The sequence below is a fragment of the Pogona vitticeps genome, chromosome 6 (assembly GCF_051106095.1).
Source record: "Pogona vitticeps strain Pit_001003342236 chromosome 6, PviZW2.1, whole genome shotgun sequence".
Lineage (NCBI taxonomy): Eukaryota > Metazoa > Chordata > Lepidosauria > Squamata > Agamidae > Pogona > Pogona vitticeps.
This window is the reverse complement of record NC_135788.1, coordinates 89,868,249-89,888,596: the sequence shown is the minus strand read 5'-3', so window position 1 is coordinate 89,888,596 and position 20,348 is coordinate 89,868,249. Positions and strand designations below refer to the sequence as shown.

General features: G+C 39.2%; 1 protein-coding gene across 7 annotated transcripts in view; it reads left to right on the top strand.

Moving 5' to 3' along the window:
- KANSL1 (KAT8 regulatory NSL complex subunit 1) overlaps positions 1–20,348 on the top strand; it is a 185,067-nt gene that overhangs the window by 41,961 nt on the left and 122,758 nt on the right. The window lies entirely within an intron of this gene.

The following is a 20,348-nucleotide window of genomic DNA, read 5'->3' as shown; positions in this document are numbered from 1 at the left end:
TTACTTGCTTAAGTAGATTTGAATATGAGTTGCATTTATGATGAGTTTTAGCTGAAATCCAAATAACAGAGTAGTCTATGAAATTGCATATAGTGGCCAAATCTTTTTCTGAAGTTGGTATCAGTGGAGGGAAAATAGCTTTACTCACAGTAGCCCTATGAATAAACTGCAAATTGCCAGTTATTACAAAGTCTTAATTTCCTCACTGCATATCAGTCAGGTGATTAGCTTGTGACCAGAGATTGAAGCACTTACTTGTAAATTAGTGGCAATTTGCTGCTGCAAGTTACACCATTCTCCTTCCACCAGAATTACTATACAAGAGAATTCTGGCCATTGTGTTGAATCTAAGCAAAGCCATACAGTACTTAGTTTGGACCGAATGAAATAAATAAACTTAGTCCGATGTGATATTGATGACTCCCCCTTTGGTTTGGTAATGGGACCATTTCACTGATTCTCCTTTTGCAATAAAAGATATATCTCTACATGTAAACTGCTTAAGGCAAGGTAGAAGTTGCTGGAGTGAAGTTGTTCCTGTCTTTGTCTGAATCAAAAGCATAAAGTGTTCTGTCCTTCCTGATGAAATCTGAAACCTTTCCTTGGTGGGTTAGGTAACAAGAATGCATGAATGGCTTTGAGTTGTGGAAATTCTTTGGGGCACTAAAGCCCTTGAGGTCTGTATCTTACTTGACAAGAAGTAGGAGGGAGGATCTGAAACTACAGTACATACTGTGGAAAAGGGAGGGGCAGAAAGAAAGAAGAGATGGAGAGAGAGAGCAAAATGTGATTATGAAACTGAAAGAAAAGAAACTAGGAGGATGCACTAAGGACACATGATTGTCCATGATTAAAGTATTGGTTGTCTAGTGATAGCAACTAGATTTTTTGAAAGGAACATTAACATGTAACTAATGGTACATATTGTCCTTTCTTTTGTGTCAGTTTCTGTTTGGTGTTTCCCTGCCTCTTTTCATTTTATACATTTTCTGAGTCGACATTGCTATCTGGTTTTTAATCCAGAGTAGTTTAGTCTCTTCTCTGGCTAGATACATTATTTTAAAACTTTCCTTCATGGGTCAGTGTTTATTGTAGCTCTGGATCAAGTGGAGGCAGCATCTTAACATGTGACATTGTGCATAGGTGTGTCAGAACGGTGGATTGGAAAAGGCCACACTCTGTTTTAAGTATCAGTGTCTTGTGATAACTTAATTGGAGGTGTTGCTGTCTGGCCAAGTAATTGAAAGTTGCAAGGTCTTTGGAAACTGGTCTGTCTTGTGCTTACACATCTGCCTCAGGTCATGTAAGTATAAGCAAACCAGTGCTACCAAGAACTTAAACTGCGCTCAGCCTTCTGGGTTAGGGATCAACAGGAATCAGTCTTGTAACAGAACATCTCCTTTTTTAATAGCTAGCAAGAGCCCCAAGGTGCATCAGTTAAAACAGTCACAAAATGGCTGTATGGTGTACAGAGCCAGTTATAAAATGGTGGATGCAGAAGCAGAGCGTCCTAGACAGAGCAATGGCTGCAGGGAAGATCACATCAGTGTATTATCCGAATATTGCTTCTCCAGTCTACTATAGATTAACCCAGTGATGGCGAACCTATGTCACGTGTGCCACAGCTGGCACGCAGAACCTTCTCTGTGGGCACTGGAGCCATAAGTCGCCAGTGAGAAATACTTACCCATCCTCCGATCCTGGATTTTGGCACTCCCCTCTGCTGGTGCAGTGGTCCAGCGGAGGGGTGCAGTTGACCATTACTGGTCAAACCCAATGGGGGATTGGAGGACTGTAAGTATTTCTTTGTTAAAACCACCCCTAAGGAAAAACACACCCCATGTATTTAAACGTTGCAGTACAGGAGCAGTTGTTGTTGTTTCTAAACTGAAAACTCAATATTCAGGTTTAATTGCAGTGTTGGCACTTTGAAATAAATAAGTCGGTTTTGTGTTGCAGTTTGGGCATTCGGGCTCAGAAAGGTTCACCATCACTGGATTAATTTAAGAATAGCTCAAGTACAGCAATGTCGGAAGTGTAATGTAGAGCTAAAAGTACAGGCAAAACACAAAAGGGAAGCAGTTTGTTGTGAAAACGAACAATTCTAAAAGATTATTTAAAAAAAACCCAGTGACTTAGTTGTGGGTCATTCTCTTTATATGAATGGCATTTGCCAAATTTTCTGCATATTTTGGGTTTTGTTGCCTGGGAGGTAAGATGACTATAATGTTAAGATTACTATAGCATTGTGCACAAAAATGTTCTTTGCTCAGGAAATTGTGGGAAATGGTGTGTCTGTAGCATTATATTGCTCACTGAATGTTGTGCATATGGTATTGACTGGTAGGATGGCGGAAAGGGAGATAAATCTGAGCAAAGCTGAAAATCTTGGCCCTTCCGTTGAGGCTTTTGTTGCAGCTGTAGTTTTGATGCCATGTGATACAAGCACGTGATTCACTGTCCCCAGACTTTTTACTTGAACATGAATAAGTACAGGGTGGATTGAAATCAACAATGTTTTGAAAATCAAATTGATTTAAATCATTTAAATAAAAATGTTTTTTTATTTAAATAATCAAAAATCCAATTTTTAAAATTTACATTGTGATTTAAATCAGATGCACCCTGGAGGAGCCTACACCTGCTACCATAGTCATCCATACTTCTGGTAGTCTTGTTGCCTGAGCATACTTGAACATGCAGCCTCTTTGGTTGATCAGGTTCCATATTCATTATATCATGCTTCCCCAGCTTGATGCTCTCCCCAAGTAGATCCTCTCCATGCGTGTTTGATTACTGCTCTGATCACCTAGCCTGAGGATGATGGTAGTTATGGTACAGATATGGGGGTCACATCAAACAATGGGCTACCAAAAGGAAGTTTTCCCAGCCTTACCTGGCATCTTCTACATTCATGATATGTAATCTACCTCTGAACTGCACTGCATTCTTGTGTATGTAATGTCATATAGTTCTCCAAGCCATGCCAACCAGGGACTTCAGTACTGTTCTTAGCAATTTACTTTGTATCACACATCCATGTTGTTCCATCAAATCATTCACAAAAGATGTGTTACCTTATGCACCATTCTTAACGCTTTCTGCTGGTTACTACATGCCTTGGTTGTTTGAGGACAGAATTATGACATAGTATTTAAGTGACTTCACAGTGTGCATTGAGCCCTATGTAATTTTAGTTTTATTTTAGAAAAAGAATTAGTTCGTGATCCAATTGTATTTGTTTAAATTATAAAACTAACATAAGTGCATGTAGGGGAAAAGTCTGTTATCATTCCAGATAAACTCCCACCCCTTGAATTCTAGAGGCAGATGGAAGACCATTTTCTAGATGTGCTTAATATAAATGTACTTAGTCTGTAAAACTGAGTAATTTAATCGATTGTAGCTGAATAGCAGACAGTCTAACCATGCTATGCAAATAATTTCCTTGCTTGGTGAAATGGAGTTTGTGTCTAAAACTTACTTACCTTTGAGAAAAATGGTTGATGTAGAAATCAGGCTTAACTGCATGCAGATCCACATTTTTTCTTCTAGCTTAGAGAAAGCATTTCTGCTTCTGTTCAAAAGAAGTGAAGAAACATACTTTTTAAAGCATATAAAGTAGTAGGCTAGTTAGATTGGGAATAAAATGTTTTTGGATTTTAATTTGTTTTTCTGTTACACTTTAAAACAAAGTTAAGTTTCAGTTTCTTTTGTAAATGTGTGACAACTCTGTATTTCAATCTTCCACCACAATCTGACGCTCCCCAAATGTGTTGTACTACAATTTATATTACTGTAAGACCTCATAGCCATTGGATTTATAGCGTAACATACCGTATTTTTCGCACCATAAGACGCACTTTTCCCCCACAAAACAGAAGGGTGGAAAGTCTGTGCGTCTTATGGAGCGAAGAAAACAGATTATATTTTCCTGTTTTCTTCTCCTAAAAAATTGATGCGTCTTATGGGAAGGTGCGTCTTATGGAGCGAAAAATACGGTATGTGGATGACTTATTCTTTAAAAATATATGATAAGGAATTACCAGGGTGGGGAAGGCTTGCTTACTTGCTCACCTTTGTTTGTTCCTTTGTTCATTTGTATCTCACCTTTCTCCTCAAAAGGGCCCGAGGCGGCATTATGTGCTTGTGTTCAATTTGACCTGAAATTACAGGTCAAATATATTAAGACCAGAAGTTAGTGTGTTATTAAAGGTAAAGGTAAAGGTTCCCCTTGACAATTTTTGTCCAGTCGTGTCCGGCTCTAGGGGGCGGCGCTCATCCCCCTCTTCAAGCCATAGAGCCAGCGTTTGTCCGAAGACAATCTTTCCGTGGTCACATGGCCAGTGTGATTTAGACACGGAACGCTGTTTACCTTCCCACCGAGGTGGTCCCTATTTATCTACTTGCATTTGCATGCTTTCGAACCGCTAGGTTGGCGGGAGCTGGGACAAGCGACGGGTGCTCATTCCGTTGCGTGGATTCAATCTTAACGACTGCCGGATCTTCTGACCCTGCAGCACAGGCTTCTGCGGTTTAGCCCACAGCGCCACCAAATATTAATATACAGTCATTAGTCAAAGGAAAGTAATATTCTTCTTTCAAAATATGATCAGTGACTGTTGTCTGCCTTTGTTACAGCTACATTATTATCTTTTCATTCCAGTTTATTTTTGTTGTCTCTTGCCCATTTTAAAGAAATACCTTTCCAGGGTTTACTTACCTCTTCTCCAGGTGCTTTGTAAGCGCTATATGAGCATGTGCATGAATCTACTAGGAATGAATGAGTATGGAGATGCACCTAAATCCCAACTCCACCTAATGTGTTTGTGTTAAACACAAAGGAGCTTGTAAGCATGTTCAGCTGAACATATCTACAACGTGCCTTTGATGGGCAGCTTTGCCTTATCAGAGGCCTTTCTCACTTCTAGGTAGGGCAGCAATGTAAGAGATAGAACTTACCTGTGGCCCACCCCCAAGCACTTCTTTAGCACCACAATAATTCAGGCGTAATAGAGCTGTAGTCTCTTTTTCTTTCTCCTCCTCCCATCAGAATCTCTTGTCAGTTTTCTAGTTGACCCTCACTGAAAGTATGTGGGTCAGGCCTCCCTACTGGTTCTCTGTGGAGGCTGTTAAATTTAAAGGTTGGTAGATTCTCAGTAATAGCATTCAGTTACTGATCTGTTTTCAGTTGACTGATCTGATGGTATTTTGGAAACTGTGATATATGCATGTGTGTATCCATGTGTATTATCCCTAATCAGTTCTTTATTGCCAAGGATTTTAAGTAGTGTTGCAAGCTTGAATCTGTCAATTACTCAGCTGAAGCCTTGGTTGGTGCCAATTTTTAATCTGGGTGGGCAAACTTTAATGAATTGCATGGCGAGCAGAGGCCTATTTTTTGTTTCTTTTAGGTTTATTCCTATGTTTAAAATTATTTGTATAATACTATTCATAAAATATAGTAGTTTACATGTTTAAATAAAACAAGACTAATATAGTAATATAATAGGGAATGGAAAAAATAATAATCTAATAGTAGCAAAACACCTTTTATTTATTAAAATGCATGTTACCCCTCACTTCTTGATCTCTTCAGCAACCTAAGTACTGGTTGCTAAGGTCAGTTGTTTTTAAAGATTCAGTGCCTCTTTGGTGCCAAGGTTTTTACACCTCTTAGAATATGAAGGTAGCAATTTTAATTTGCGACAGTGGAAAACTTGCATAAAAATGAGGATTTGTCTGTGATTTGGTCTTTCCTGGTGAGTAGTGTTGTAGAATTATTTTGGAACAGTTAGGCTCATAGTTTAGGGATTCTCTTAGAATTCTGAATAGTTTTTAGAGATACAAGGAGTCTTTGTGGCTTCAAGTGTTTTTTTTTAATTGGCCTAATTCCACCTCTACCTAGGCACAGTTAGCTGTACAGCAGTTATCCACTCTTTGGTAGCATCCCATTTTAGTTATTGCACCATGTTATATGTCTTGGAAAAATAGGCTAGAAATGTCAGTTAATCTCAGATAAGATGGCTGGTCAGACTAGCCTGTATGATCTTACTACACCACTGCTTTGCCATTTGTATTGACAGCTTGTCTAATTTTGAACCAGCAAAAAAATTATTGTTTTGAAGCCATAGACAGTTTAGGGCCAGGTTAGCTGATGAAGAAGTTCCTTCTATTAATGCACACAAATACCAAGATCACTACTCTAATACCCTTCTCAGATACTATTGCCAAATGGCTAGTAAGTCAGATGGCTAGTAAGAGGTGGCATCTTCAGTCCTGTATCTGTGGAATGCTCTCCTGTAGAAAGCATACTCAACACACATTTTGTGACTATGTTTTTGGCACAAGTGAAGACTTAAACACTTTCATAGGCTGTTAAAGATTTGTTTTTACTGTTTTGAGATCTTGGCATTCTTCTGGATTGTTGCTTGTATTACTTGTTGTATGTGCTGTGACATTTCTTTGGTTTGCTCCTGCTCTTATCTTGATAGTACTCTGAATTGTCTTTATCCATTGTTTCTTTGTTTGTATTTTACATTGTACATTACCCAGAGAGCTATGATTATGGGGCAGTCTAAAAATGCAGAAAATAGTAACAGGAGGAAGCTATACCAAATCTGAGAGGCTTGATTTTAATGCAGCTATGATCCCCTCCCCCCCGGCCTCTGTATTGTTGGGAAGTAGTCCAACATTCAATAGCTCATGTAAATACATGACTTAAAATTGCTAGCAGTTTATGGAGTTTGGCTGTTTTTATGCTTAAAGCAGCTTTTCCTTTAAAAAAGTTTTTTTCTATTGAATTACTTCCTCAGATATTTTGAACAGCAGTAACAAAACTGAATTTATCAACATTGGTTAACAGGATTCTTATGGTGACATGAGGATAGTTATACACTCCCCGTTAGGCAAAATCAGTGTGTGTGCACATCACTTGGCATGCTGATAACCAGAGTTACCAGGTGAAGGATTTCTGTATAGGCCAGTCACAGGTTTAAATACATGTTCATATACTGTTGTCTTCAGTAGGTTCTGTGCACAAAGACAGATAATGCCATCATATTTTCAATTTGTTAGCGTACTGAAGGGAATTGTGATCTTTCTGGGGTGTAAAAAAATCCTTTTGACTGCTAAGAAGGTTCTCAGGGAGTCAGTGTTTTTCACTTACCTAGCAGTGCTTGCTTTGTCTTGATACAGTTCAGTCACATTTCAACAGCTGCAGCCTGCAGTCAGTGTTTTCATATGTTTAGGCCAAACAAACAGCCATTTTATAGAAGTGGAGAATAGGGTTGCTTTGTCTATACATCCGTCACTATCCACATACTGTTCTGTGTAGCAAAAGAAGAACCTTTGCAGATATAGCAGGCTCCCTATCACCAGTACACTGTACAGCACATGAGCCATATATATTGTGGTGAGAGGTCCTGCTCCTGTTATCAGTCTTCTGTGTTCTGTATGTTCATGTGATTGGAATGCCTGAAAATGGCTACTGATATTTTTAACATTAAGTTGGGTGTAGGCTTAACCTAAAAGGAGCAGTTATGAGACTGTTTCAGATCAAAGTAGATGAAGCTTGTAGGTGGGGAGCAGGTGAGGAAGAGTAGATAAAGGAGAGTAAAATGATGAAGGGGAAATGGAAACCTGTTCTGATGGAGGGATGACAGTCCTTACCAACTAATAGGACACCATCGTTTATTTTCACTGTATGGTTAGATTGGTTTGAAAGTACGGTACTTGAACTGCTAGAAGCATAAAAATGGACCTAAGATTCTCTGCCAGAGAGCTTCAGGGATACTTCTTTGAACTACTGCAGTGAATTTTAAGTATTTAAACAAATTACACATTCCAAGATTCCTTAGGTTATAGAACCATGATCAGTACAGTAGTAACAAAGAAGCTTAACAGGGTCACATATCATCCCAGTATCTTGGTGTTGAAATAACTTTACTCATGAAGTTTCTCTGAGGATTCCAGTATTTTAGCAACTGTGGACTAGTAACCAGTTGGAATCTGGAAAATCCCAGAAAAAAACTGCTTAAATTGTAAAAGAACAAGGAGGAAAAAAGCCCCCAAAAAGGCATACTCAAGAGACAGGAGGAAAAATACTTCCAAGTACAAGACTGGAAACAACATTTTAAGCTTTGTTTTTAAAGATGGGCAAAAATACAGTCGTGCCCTGCTGGACAATTACCCTGCTCTACGACGAATCCACATTATGTTGACGTTTTTGTGATCGCAAAACGATGTTTTAAATGGGGTTTTTTCGCTGTGCAATGATCGTTTCCCTGCTTCGGGAACCGGTTTTCGCTTTACGACGATCAGCAAACAGCTGATTGTTGGGTTTCAGAATGGCCACCAACAGAAGAAAATGCCTGCCCGCTGTTTTCTAGGATGGATTCCTCGCTTTACAGGCACCGAAAATGGCCGCCATATGGAGGATCTTCGCTGGACGAGCAGGTGTTCAGCCCATTGGAACACATTAAACAGTTTTCAATGCGTTTCAATGGGCTTTTTATTTCGTTTGACATTTTCGCTCTACAGCGATTTCGCTAGAACGAATTATCGTCGTCAAGCGAGGCACCACTGTAAAAGGACAGTGATAACAGTTTGGTAAAGAAGACCAAGACCAAGAGACCAAAAAATAAAAATAACCCTCCCCCCAAAGAAATAAAACATCTGGTTGTAAGTGTCATTGAAATATGACCAAATATCCAGATGCACGTCATATGTAGTTGCTATTTAGATCTTTAGTCCTTGGATGAATTGAAGGTGAGTGTCCTTCCAGCATTGCAGTATCAAACTGGGGCTTTCAGATCTTATTCAACCATGAACATACTGGGTAGCTTTGGATGGGCCTGTTCCTTTTTCTTAGTCTTACTGACTTCACAGGACTGTTTTGAATGTAACACAAGAGAGGAGTCATATACTACCTGAGCTCCTTGGAAAAAGGCACTGTGTATGAATCAGGAGAATGAAAACTATTTCATATTGGTTGGCATTTTGGGAGGGGCTTCCCTGTTGTTTCCTTGGAAATAGTTGGGTCATTGCCTTCTCTCAGAGAGGCACTCATCACATATATTACCAATGTGTCAAGTGCCTCTCTGAGAAAAGGCAATAAATATGTCCGTCCGTCCATCCGTCCATCCATCCATCCATCCATCCACTGTACGGACAATCTCTGGATGGTTCACAACTGAGATTTAGTAAGAGAAAGTGTATCAGCAGCAGTTGTGATAGGTGTCACCTCACTCAAGAATCTTGTTTGCATCCTAGGTCTCACAAATTTGGAAGTAATCCAGAGTGGTAGAATATACCAGATGGGCGGGATATATATCAAACAAACAAACAAACAAACAAACAAATATCTACAAAAACAAATTAGTCAAAATGTTAGGAATGTCTGATTCTGAGGGACTCTGTGCAAGCAATTTTTTTATAAACTACCTGATCACAGCAGTAGCCTCAAAGAAATCTTACCTAGTCTCCATCTCATGAGAGAACCCGGCCTCCATGGCAAGTGGGCAGGAATTTGAGGAGTTAAAAGTCCAAATTATCTGGAAGACCAAAAGTTGAGAACTTGTGCTACTGAGCTATGACCACTGCCAGACATATCTCAGAAAGCTTATCTGCATATAAGGGTTCATGACCAACTGCCCTCTTCTTTTCTGCATGTTTAACATGTGGGAAGCCACTGCTGATGGTTGCTTAGTCAGAACATAGTTCTGCATTTTGAAGAAGCAGGGGGCAAGATGGGAATACATTAGTAGTGGAGATACATACTATATCTTACTTTAGAGGCTTGGAGCTCTCCTTTCCTTGCTTGTGTGAGATGCTTTTTGCTTGGACATCCATTGAGTGGCTCTAGGCTGAGTTCCGCTGTTAGGTTTCTTGTTCAGTTACATCACTGCTTTTACCTGTGTAACATTGCAGATTGTTGTAGAAGGTCAGTTAGAGGAAAGTTAAGTTTCTAAGCCCAGTCCCACTCATGATGCATCCCATTTTTGTTGTGTTCACAATGAATATTCTGGTGTAAACTGGATGTTGTAGTGGCATATTTGTCAACACACCTTCAAGATAAGTTGGCACAACAGTTTCCTCAGTCTCTTGCACCCACTCAACCAGTGTAAAGGAAATGTAGGATTGACACTTAATGGTTGAAGCCAATGGAAATTTGAATGTAAGCGTCAGGTCTGCATGGATTTAAACCTCTGTCCTGTTATAAACTGATATTTAGCTAAATTTGAAAGTATCTTGCTGTTTTGTGTGTAAACCAGATCTGTCAGTTTGTGCATAGAATGGTAGATGAAGCAGTGACTGGCTCATCATTATGGAATATCTTCCTGAAGCACTGCAGCACCAGAAGATGCTTTTTTGCCCCCTTTTCCAAAATGGTTTGGAATTGACAGACTTTGTTCTGGACTAGTATTGGGTGGTTGGAGCTCACTTGGTGTTCAGGAATGGAGGATTATCTGGGCTGTTGATCTTCCTGCGATATATTTAGGTTAGATTTTCTCTGCGTGAGAGTTTTTTCACTTTGGTTCCCCCCCCCCCCCCCGAAAAAGTGTGTTATGCCCTTTTGGGAGGGAAGATAAGAATCTCAGATAAATAATACATTATTCTGTACATCCTTCGCATTGTTTTGCTCTCAGAGCAGTGCAACTTAAGGCATTGTATTTTAGCTTTCCACTGTTTTCTCCTTTTGATAAAGATATTACTTCTGTAAAGCTCTTAGTAGTGGAGATACATAGCATTTCCATATTAGGATACAGGCAGAGACCAAGTTCTTTTTGATATTTTTGGTCACATGCAGAAAAGGGGTCAGTGGATTGCAGTGAGGAGAAACATGAATGATGAGCATATTCATCCTTAAAGCTCATGAGATGGTAGACAAGGGCAGACTGTCACCATTTCGTAAGGTAGAACTCTGTTTAAATGAAACTGGAACTTAAAAATCATTTCATACTTAGAAAAGGTGCCATGGGAATGCTGGTCTGAAGGTAGGGCTCAGCCCTGCTATCTGTTGTCATTGGCTGGCTCAGTTTTTTTGCTCTCTATGTGTGACAGTGAACGATGTCAGAGAATGTATGCAAAATACTTTTCTTTCAGTGCGACAATTTCATACGTGGCTTTCAGAATCCCCTACAACACGGCCGTCGGCCTTGCTGCCTGGGTGTTTCTGGGAGCTTAAAAAATCAACCTCTCCAACCTCTGTAATGTAACCACAGCCCTTCAGGCTGCTAGGCTGGGGATTCCAGCTGATCGGGTAAGACTGGCAAGCAGGCTTGAGACTCCATAGCGATTTCTTTGCATAAGGAGCCTAGAACCTTGACACCCTTGTGTGCATAAAGTTACTTGTATTTCATTCTTCCACTGTAGAATTACAGGTGTCAGGGTTCAGTACAGAACTCTTGCATCTTGTGAATTCTGCCCAGCTTGGCTTTATTTATCTGTTTCAAAAAGCTTTCTAGGCCCAAAGGTTACAAAGATGAGACTGAAGGTTCATGAGTAGTGCCAGACTAAGGAGGGGCAGACCATGGTTTCCAGCAGTTGGGTGTGGTGGGCTTTAGTGCCTTCTAATAACATGCGGTGAAAGATTTTCCACTGCTAGATTTTTTTTTTCCTGTATGGAAAATTTTCCATTACCAAAAAGTGCATTGTTTGTTCCAAAGAATCAGTGGGGCAGTTAGAAAGCTATAACTGGTTTTTGTTTTTGGTGACTGTTCCTGGAATGTGTGTGTCGTACACGTTTATATGTTTGTGTTTATATACAAGCTCTTCAGGAATGTGAAAATTAATGTGTTAACAGAACATTACCTTCATTTGTTTTACAATTTCAGTGAAAGGGTAGTATGTGCTATTAAGATGTCCTAACTTAAAATATTTAGAAATGTTCACAAAGAAAAATTCCAAAATAGTTGATTTTTTTTTTTACTGTGACATCCAAACCACATGAAGTACACTTTCTTGATTTCTGTTTTTAATCAAATATTTCAGCTTAACCACATAAAACTATTTGGAGGGGAACTAACACAGTATAGGGTTGCTGGTTTTTAAAAATTTTATCCCTAAGATAGAAATCAAAACATAGCAAATTGAATCTGAGTTGAAATTTTAGAGCATCATAACATTTTCTGGGAGCTCTTAGAGGACTGTGGGAAACAGGTCAGTTTGTAAAAAGTGCACATATCAATATATGACACAAAACATTTTTCTTGGTGTTGTTTTTGGGTTATTTTAGCATGTTACTTATTTTATTTATTTTTGTCCCGCAAAGTTTTTAACAACAGTGGGCAGTACCTAGTAAAATACTTCAGATTCTTTGGGTACGTCCTATATTTGGAGTCAGTACCAACATTTTAGGTGCCAATCAAAGTTCCCTCTAAAGTGCGCAGCTGTGTGAGCACATGGGACTCTGACCCCTCCACACAGCTTTCCTCCTCCTCTCTGCACCCATAGCAAGCATTTCCAGCCTCTTTGGTTCTGGTTGTGACAATGCCGCAGGGTGGCAGGGTTGCAGAAGAGAGGGGTGGAGCTCTGCTTACCAGGGCTGATAAATTAGAGGGAACATTGGTACCAGTCTATTGCTATAAGATTTGTTGATTATGGACCACCTTCTCTTTAGGCAGAGTGAGGCAGCTATTACAGACAGGCAACATACCTGGAGTTTCATAAAAGGGGAACAAATGTTACTGATTTAATTGGTTGCTGACTGACTTGAGGTGCTTTGTACCTTTACTTGGGCAGATAAAGGGGTGCCATATGCTGCTCTGCTTCAGTGAGTAGATTACCTTGGGCTCATCCTTCTAAGAATATGAATAAACAGGTGTTGGAATTCTTTCCTAGGCCTGATAATGGGTTTTTGCAGTTTTCTATGTGATGCATTATTCTCTTTATTGTACCTGTAATTATGGGTTTTGTATACATTTGTATGTGTATTCCCTTTTTCTTGCCTCCCCCTACAAAACACACAAGCAAGGAGTTATAGTTCTCTTACACCTGAGTAGATACAAATCACTAAATTTTATATATTGAATTGACTTAAATCACAATTTAAATTAAAATTTAATGTTTTTATTTAAATCATCGAAAAATCTGATTTTAAAAATTGTGATTAAAAAAAAATGATTTGAATCAAATGTCCCTTGGCTTATGCCTAAGGTATTTTTCAGTGTTTGTTCCTATATGAACTTTTATCATGAGAGAGGGATAATATGGTACAACTCCTGACACAGCAGAAGCTATTGCACTGTTACAACCTTCTGCATTGTGGATCATATGTGCATTAAATGAACCAACCTGCTGAGCAATGTTTATTGTCTTGCATTCAGTGAGCCGTTGGTATGTGGTTTTAATCTATTGCAGACGTGGCTGAAGTGTCTGGCACTGTTCTGAAAATGTTGCAGGCTGGCTGGGAGTAAATGGACAGTCGAGGTGTGCCATATGTTGAACATTCCTTTATTTAATCGAAAGGGTCTTCATTCTGCCTTTGAGGGCTGGAAGCCATATTGCCTTGCCTTTCTCTGAGGATTCTGACATGACTTGACCATTTTGATTTTTATATAGTTTGAATGTACAGTGTTAACATGCCAGATTTAAATATAGAAATCTGTAGTTCTCAGATCTTGCCTAAAGGTTAATAGATTAAAGGAGCTATGGTTCTTCATGTGTTTTAATTTGGATGTTTCATGGTAGCATTTGGTAAGATTTCCCTTCACAAAAGCTTACTATTCTTTCACCTTCAGAGTGATGTATAAATGTCAGTGACTGGGGTAATATATCTTGATAGATCATGAGAAAGTTTTAAATACAGACAAACTTTCAAGTCTCCAGAACTGTTCCTCGGGCCAATATGGTATAAAATGTGTGGTCATAAGCAGATAATTTAAAAATTTGGCCAGATGTGGTATGCTTAGTTTATGAAGCCAGGCTGCCAACAAAATCTAAAGTGGAGTTTAGATTCTAGCTGAGATAGAAGTCACAAAGGTATCAGTCAGTTGGCAGTTCGTCTCCCCTCTGCAGGCAAAAATGGCCCTTCCCTGCAGGTCTGCCCCTGCTTTAGATGGCATGCATTGGCCTCTGGGATAAAAAACATACCCTACCTCCTACTGGGCATAAAGAAGCTGGTGTCCAAGTTACCTGCTTAGCACTGAAATATCCTGTGACATATGATATGATTCAATAATAGTTTGATGTAGTTGAAAGAATAGTAGAGCTTCTTATTAGTAGATACTGGATTCAGCTTTTGAAAATAAATACTTTATAAGTAAAATGGCCTTACAACTTCCACTGTATGTGAACATTTATTGGAATGTCTAGAAGCATAGACTTCAGCTGAATTTTCTATTTTCTGTATAAAATGACCAGTGTCACTTGTTGGCTCAGAGCTCTTTGAAAAACTGTTTTTGTGCTTCCTTAAAAAAAAATCTCATTAAGGAAGTTGTCTCGAAATGGTGTCACTTTTCAGTGTAAATCAGACCAGTAGTATTCACTGTATATCATCACAGCGCTGAAGCACCCTTGTTTTCTGTGCCTCCAACTTGCATAGGTTTATTTAGATGTTACAAAAATATGCCTGCAGCCACTGTGGGGTGTTTACTGACCAGGGTTTTTACAGTGATGCCTCACAAGAAGAATGCCTCGCGCAACGAAAAACTTTCAAGACAAAAGCATTTTGCAATATTTTTTTGGCAAGGCAAATTTTTCTATGGCCATGCTTTGCAAGATGAATAGGAACACATTAATTAAATTTCAGTGCATTCCTATGGGAAACCGTGCTTCACAAGATGAAATTTTTGCAATACGAAACAACTCACGGAATGAATTATTTTGTCTTGCGAGGCATCCCTGTATCTGCAAAATGCAGCTCAGATTCTGCAATTCCTTGCTTTTGTTTGTTGCTCTGTTGTTTTTTCCAGGGGTGCACATCTTCAGGGCCCTCTGGATGTTTTTAAACTGCAGTTCCCATGGCCGTTCACCATTAGTTGTGTCTGAGAAGAACAGTGGAAGATGAAATCCAGCAATATATGGATGGATGCACATTCCTTACCCTGGTTATGTTAGCATAGTGTATAGTTTGTTTTTATGGAAAACAGGACACACTGTATCTCTTTACAGGTTTGTAGTCTGTGGAAGTAAAATGTACTCGTTTTGAGATATTGCATATAGGATGCATCTCTGTTTTTGGTCCAGATTTTGTGCCAGGCAGAGTTAGATTTGTGAGGGGGGGGGCAGAGGTTTTCATGTTTTAGGAATGCAGTCACTTCGAAATGAGAACACATTTTTTCCCTTCAAACTGGCATGGCTTTCACTGTGGTAACACCAATCAGCCATGCACCAGCAGACATGTCAGAGCAGATAATATGGGTTCACAGTGAACGAACAGTGTGGCGGAGGCAGATCAGTTATATATTAGATCCCTTGTGGAAAAGTCTAGACATCTGAAGGATACAACTGCTTGGAGCTTGTGCAGAAGGTTGGAAGTGTACATATACCACGCTTTCATCCCTGAAAGTGCATGTGGAACACCTGTGCCAGTTACTTGTCAAGCTGCCCTGATGGTTGTAAATCTGGCAACATGCATTTCCAGAGGGGAAAAATATGAAATTATGGGTGTTATAAAAGCAAATACTGTTTTTCTGGATGTGTTTACAGTATTCTCTTTTCTTCACATATTGCTTTCTGCACTTTAATTTATCTCTGGTATAGTCAGGAATAAACATGTTTAACTTGCTGAACAGCAGTCAGAACACTGACCTGTTTTAACTTAAGGGTAAAAACACAATCAGCTACAGGTTTATGTTTGTATGACATATATTTCCCTTTAAATAATCACCAGAGGAAGGAAGATAAGTAATCTGTTTTAACTCATTTATTTAGAAACATGGTTAGAAGAAAGGGGTGGAGTTCCTAATGGATGGAAAATTACTTCATGTAAAAGTTTCTGGCCTTTAGGCATGTTAAGAAGCAAGTTGGCTTTGCAAGCTTTGCCTGAATCTTTAATGAAATTTTTAAAAATGTTATGTGTATTGCTCTTCTCTTCCTCCCTGCCCCCTGCAAATAATCAAATAACAGAATAGTAACTGCAGTCATGATGTTCCTCTGAACATCTTCTGCAGAAACTTTAATTTTAAGAGAAATTAAAATTATGGAAGATAGTTTCATTGAAGTTTAATAATATATATAAAGCAAAGAAGCAGTGGTTGTGAAGAAGAGCTGCCCCAAACATAAAGTTGTGAGGTGTGGTAGTAGTAATAAATAAGAGCAACATGGGAACTGTTTTGTGATCTTCTTGTACAGTGTTACCCTTTGTGTTGTCTGCTCTCTGAAGAATTCTTCCCTTTCCTTGACATAAATGGGAGTAAGTGGTAATATAAGGCGGGGGGGGGGGATGTGGAACCTAAGTTGAAGAAGTTGGTTTATTGTGTTTTCCCAGTGTTCTGGTAATTCTTAAGTTGAGAAGTACACCATCTAGCATCCAGGCTTGAATATACTATGTGTCCACGAGGCATATATCAAAGTTGCATTTCCACCTCTATAAATAATTCAAAGTAAGAAAATTTGCATACTACTGCATATTTTATTTCCTTCTGCTTTTGCTAGCCATCTGGAGAGGCGAGGAACTATGCATAGCAATGAAACCTCCCAATCATTCCCCCCTCCCCAGGTTTTTGATATTTTAAAGTGTATTGACAACATATTCGAGTGTTATTATTCAGTTAATCATAAGAATTGTAAATTGCTTTGAAAAAGTAGTGCCTATTTCTGTAATTCTTGACAGTTTGTGCATTTTCATAGTGTGAGTGAGGGAATATACATAGGTCTGTTTTGTACTATTAAAATATGTGATGGAAGGTGTAATGTATATGAAGAACACCTGCATATTATTTTGTAGAACACAGTGCAACCAAGAAGTAAAAGATTCACATGTTCAGTCATTTCTGTTGTGTATTATCATTAATCTGTCTTGCTATACTTCAAACTACAGAGGCATAACCTATAAAAATCCAGACAACTATATGTCAGTAAATATGGAAAACAAAGCAATGGTTCACAGGCTGGAAATGTTCGCTATATGTTCCAGTGCAAAGGAAAGGAGATGCCAAAGACTGCAGGTAACTATAAGGCAGTCTCTTTGAAAACTAGTAGAAGCAGCATCAGTAACTTAAGATGTGTAGGTGACAGCATATTACTGGAATAAGAATGACTTGAAGTTACTCTTGATGAGAATTAAAGGAGAATGTGCAAAATTTAGGATTGCATCTGAACATTACAAATACAAAAATTACAGCTGTAGAACGGCTTCATAGCTTAAATATTGACAATGAGGACATTCCAAATGTTAAAAGATTTTCTATACCTTGAATCAGTCATCCAGCCAAATGGAGCCAGGAAATCAGAAGACTAGGAAATATAGCTATAAAAATAAAATAGAAAAGAATCTATATTGTTGTATTTCCAGTTACTGTGTTAGCATGTGAAGGCTAGACAATAAAGAAAACTGACAGGTGGAGAAATGAGAATTTGGTGTTGGAAAGCTTCATGGGTGCCATAGACCACCAGAAAGGCAAATAAGTTTGTTCCAGATCATATCTCTCAGCAGAAGTTATAAAAATGATAAAATTAAATCTCTTGTAGTTTGGAAAATATCTTGAAAAGACATGACACACTGGAAGAGATGATGCTTTGAAAAGAGGATGACATGCTGTGAGGTAAATTGACTTTATAAAGGAAGTCATGGCTAAATTTGCAAGAACCAAGTAGTGCTGTTAAAAATAGAATCTTTTGAAGGCCATTAATTCATAGGCAGGACATAACAAAGACATAAAGGAACGAAAGCTTGAAGGGCTCCTGGACCAAGATTGTACCTTGGCTATAGTTCTACTCTTGCCTCCCACCTTGTGGTACATAATTATAGTAAAAGTTTAGGTCTGCCTACTTTTGATAGCAGCCTATAATCCATGTTGCATGACAGTGTAGCAAGACCTCATCTGGAGGTAACTAGAATGTGGCTCTAGGCACTGTGGCTTCATAAGACCGGCGATAAGCCAATAGAGATTTAGAGAGAACTTCAGTGAAAGAATATATTTTTTAAAGCCTGTCTGGAAAGGCTGAAGGCCCTAATTATGTTTAGTCTGGCGCACAGAAGATTGAGAAGGGGGATACCGTGAAGGGCTTTAAAGGATTTTATAAAGAGGAGGAAATGATTATTCAGTCTGCTATACTTAGGGCAGAGAGTAGTGGTTTTATTTAAACTGCAGAGGGTAGATTGGGGTTCATTCTTGTGGAACTCAGAACAAGTTTTTACAATAAAGCAGGCTGTATGTGAAGTTGTATGTTCCAAAGAAATGGTGGGAAGGCATCTGGGATTTATTAAATGCAAAACAGCCTACTAGATGAAGAAAGAGGGACAGATGGCTAATTAGAGTTCATAGAAAAGCTTTTATTGTTCTTTTGTCCCATAAATGCATCACCCTTCTGTGCCTTGCGTAAGAATTGCCTGATACAGTAGAGCCCTGAACTCTTGTTCCTTGATGTGCCTATAAGGCCCATCAAAATATGAAGGTATCTGCTGGTGAAGTCACATCTTTGAAGTAGGGCAGGTCCAGACCTGGCCAGTCATTTGATGGGTGATCACCTTGGGAACTCAGTCAACCTTGTGATGAGCACTTAACAAGAAAGGTAGAATGTAAATATTCAAGCAGTAGTGATTCAGAAGGATGATGTTCTGAGCCCTTTAGAAGTAGTATAGTTTTTGCTGAAGTTTCTTAGCAGATTTGGGGCTTTGTGGAAAATTGCTTCTTTTTTCAGGTGTATAGTCATCCTCTGCAAAAACATGGTAGTTGAGGTACATGATCAGAAACTTTGAGCAGTATGAGTAAAATAGTAATAAGCTTCACTTCCAGTAAGTGAAGTATTTTAGCATTTCAAAATACATTCACGGGGGGGAGGCTGCCTGGAAGCCGAGGAATAATATGTCCTGGATCAGTTGCAGCTGTCAGACTCTAAACATGAAGGAAACTCAGCACATACAGCAGTACAATAATTGACTGGAGAGATATCTGTGTAGGTTGATAGTGCTTACACCAGCATTTGGGATGAAGAGATTCTTCTGGGATTGTCTTTGCTCCTCTGTTGTTTTGTTGTTCAGTATTTCATTTGCAGATGTCATTCTCATTTGGAACCTGGTTAAAGGTATTCTCTTGAGCTATACTTCACAGAATCCCCCAGCCAGCATAGCCACAGACCACGCTAGCTGGCAGATTCTGGCAGAAAGTAACTTCTAGCCTGTGCTCTCACCCCATCTCTGAATGGGATATCTAGAACAATCATTCTCAGCAGGAGCGGTATGGGGGTGACTGGCACATTCGAAGGGAGCCACAGACTGGGGAAAAAAACTTTCTGTTCATCTGTTTGTGTTGTATCTTTGTTTGACTGGGGGCCCTGGAGCCTGAGAAGAGCTTCTACGAGGGGGTACTGATAAGTATTGAGCTTTTCCCAGAAAAAATTGAGCTAGGAAGCTATAAATTGCAGGGTGTATTGGCCAGTTTGTCTGTATTCAATGGAACAGAAATCAACTACCTATGATTTTAACTTATCTTTCATGTTCAGGTTCAAAGTGAACATGGCAGCACCTCCAGAAAAGTTGAGTGTGGAAGAGCATAGGACCATAATCAAGTTCTTGTTTCTCCGGGGGAAAGGTGCAAAGTAGCTCCATGATGAAATATCACAAACTATGAGTGACAGTGGCCCTTTATATGCAACAGTTAAATGTTGGGTTGTCAATTTTAAAACTGGCCATTTCGGTGTTGAAAGTGAGAAACCCAGTGGAAAGCCTGTTTCTATCTCTGTGCCTGCAAATGTGAAAGCCATCTATGACATGATCATGGAGGATGGCCGAATGTCAGCCAAAGGTATTGCTATACAGTATATCTGAGAATATCATGTGAGAGAGTTGGTGCCATTATCCACGACGACTTGGAAATGAAAAAGCTGACAGCAAAGTGGATCCCCAAACTTTTGACAACCGAACAAAAGAGGAAACGTGTGGAGTCATCGGTGTCTGTTTTGGAACATTTTGCAAGAAATGAGTCAGATTTCCTGGGCAAACTGGTAACTGGTGATGAGACATGGATCTACTGTTATGATCCTGAGAAAAAAGGAACAGTCTAAAGAATGGAGGCACCGTGGTTCCCCCAGGCCAAAGAAGTTCCAAGTGCAAAGGTTGGTGCAGAAGCAAATGACAACAATTTTTGGGGATAAGAAGGGAGTTCTGCTGGTGGACTACCTCCAACAGGGTTCAACCATCAACGCAAAATATTACTGTGCTTTATTGATGAAGTTGAGGCAAA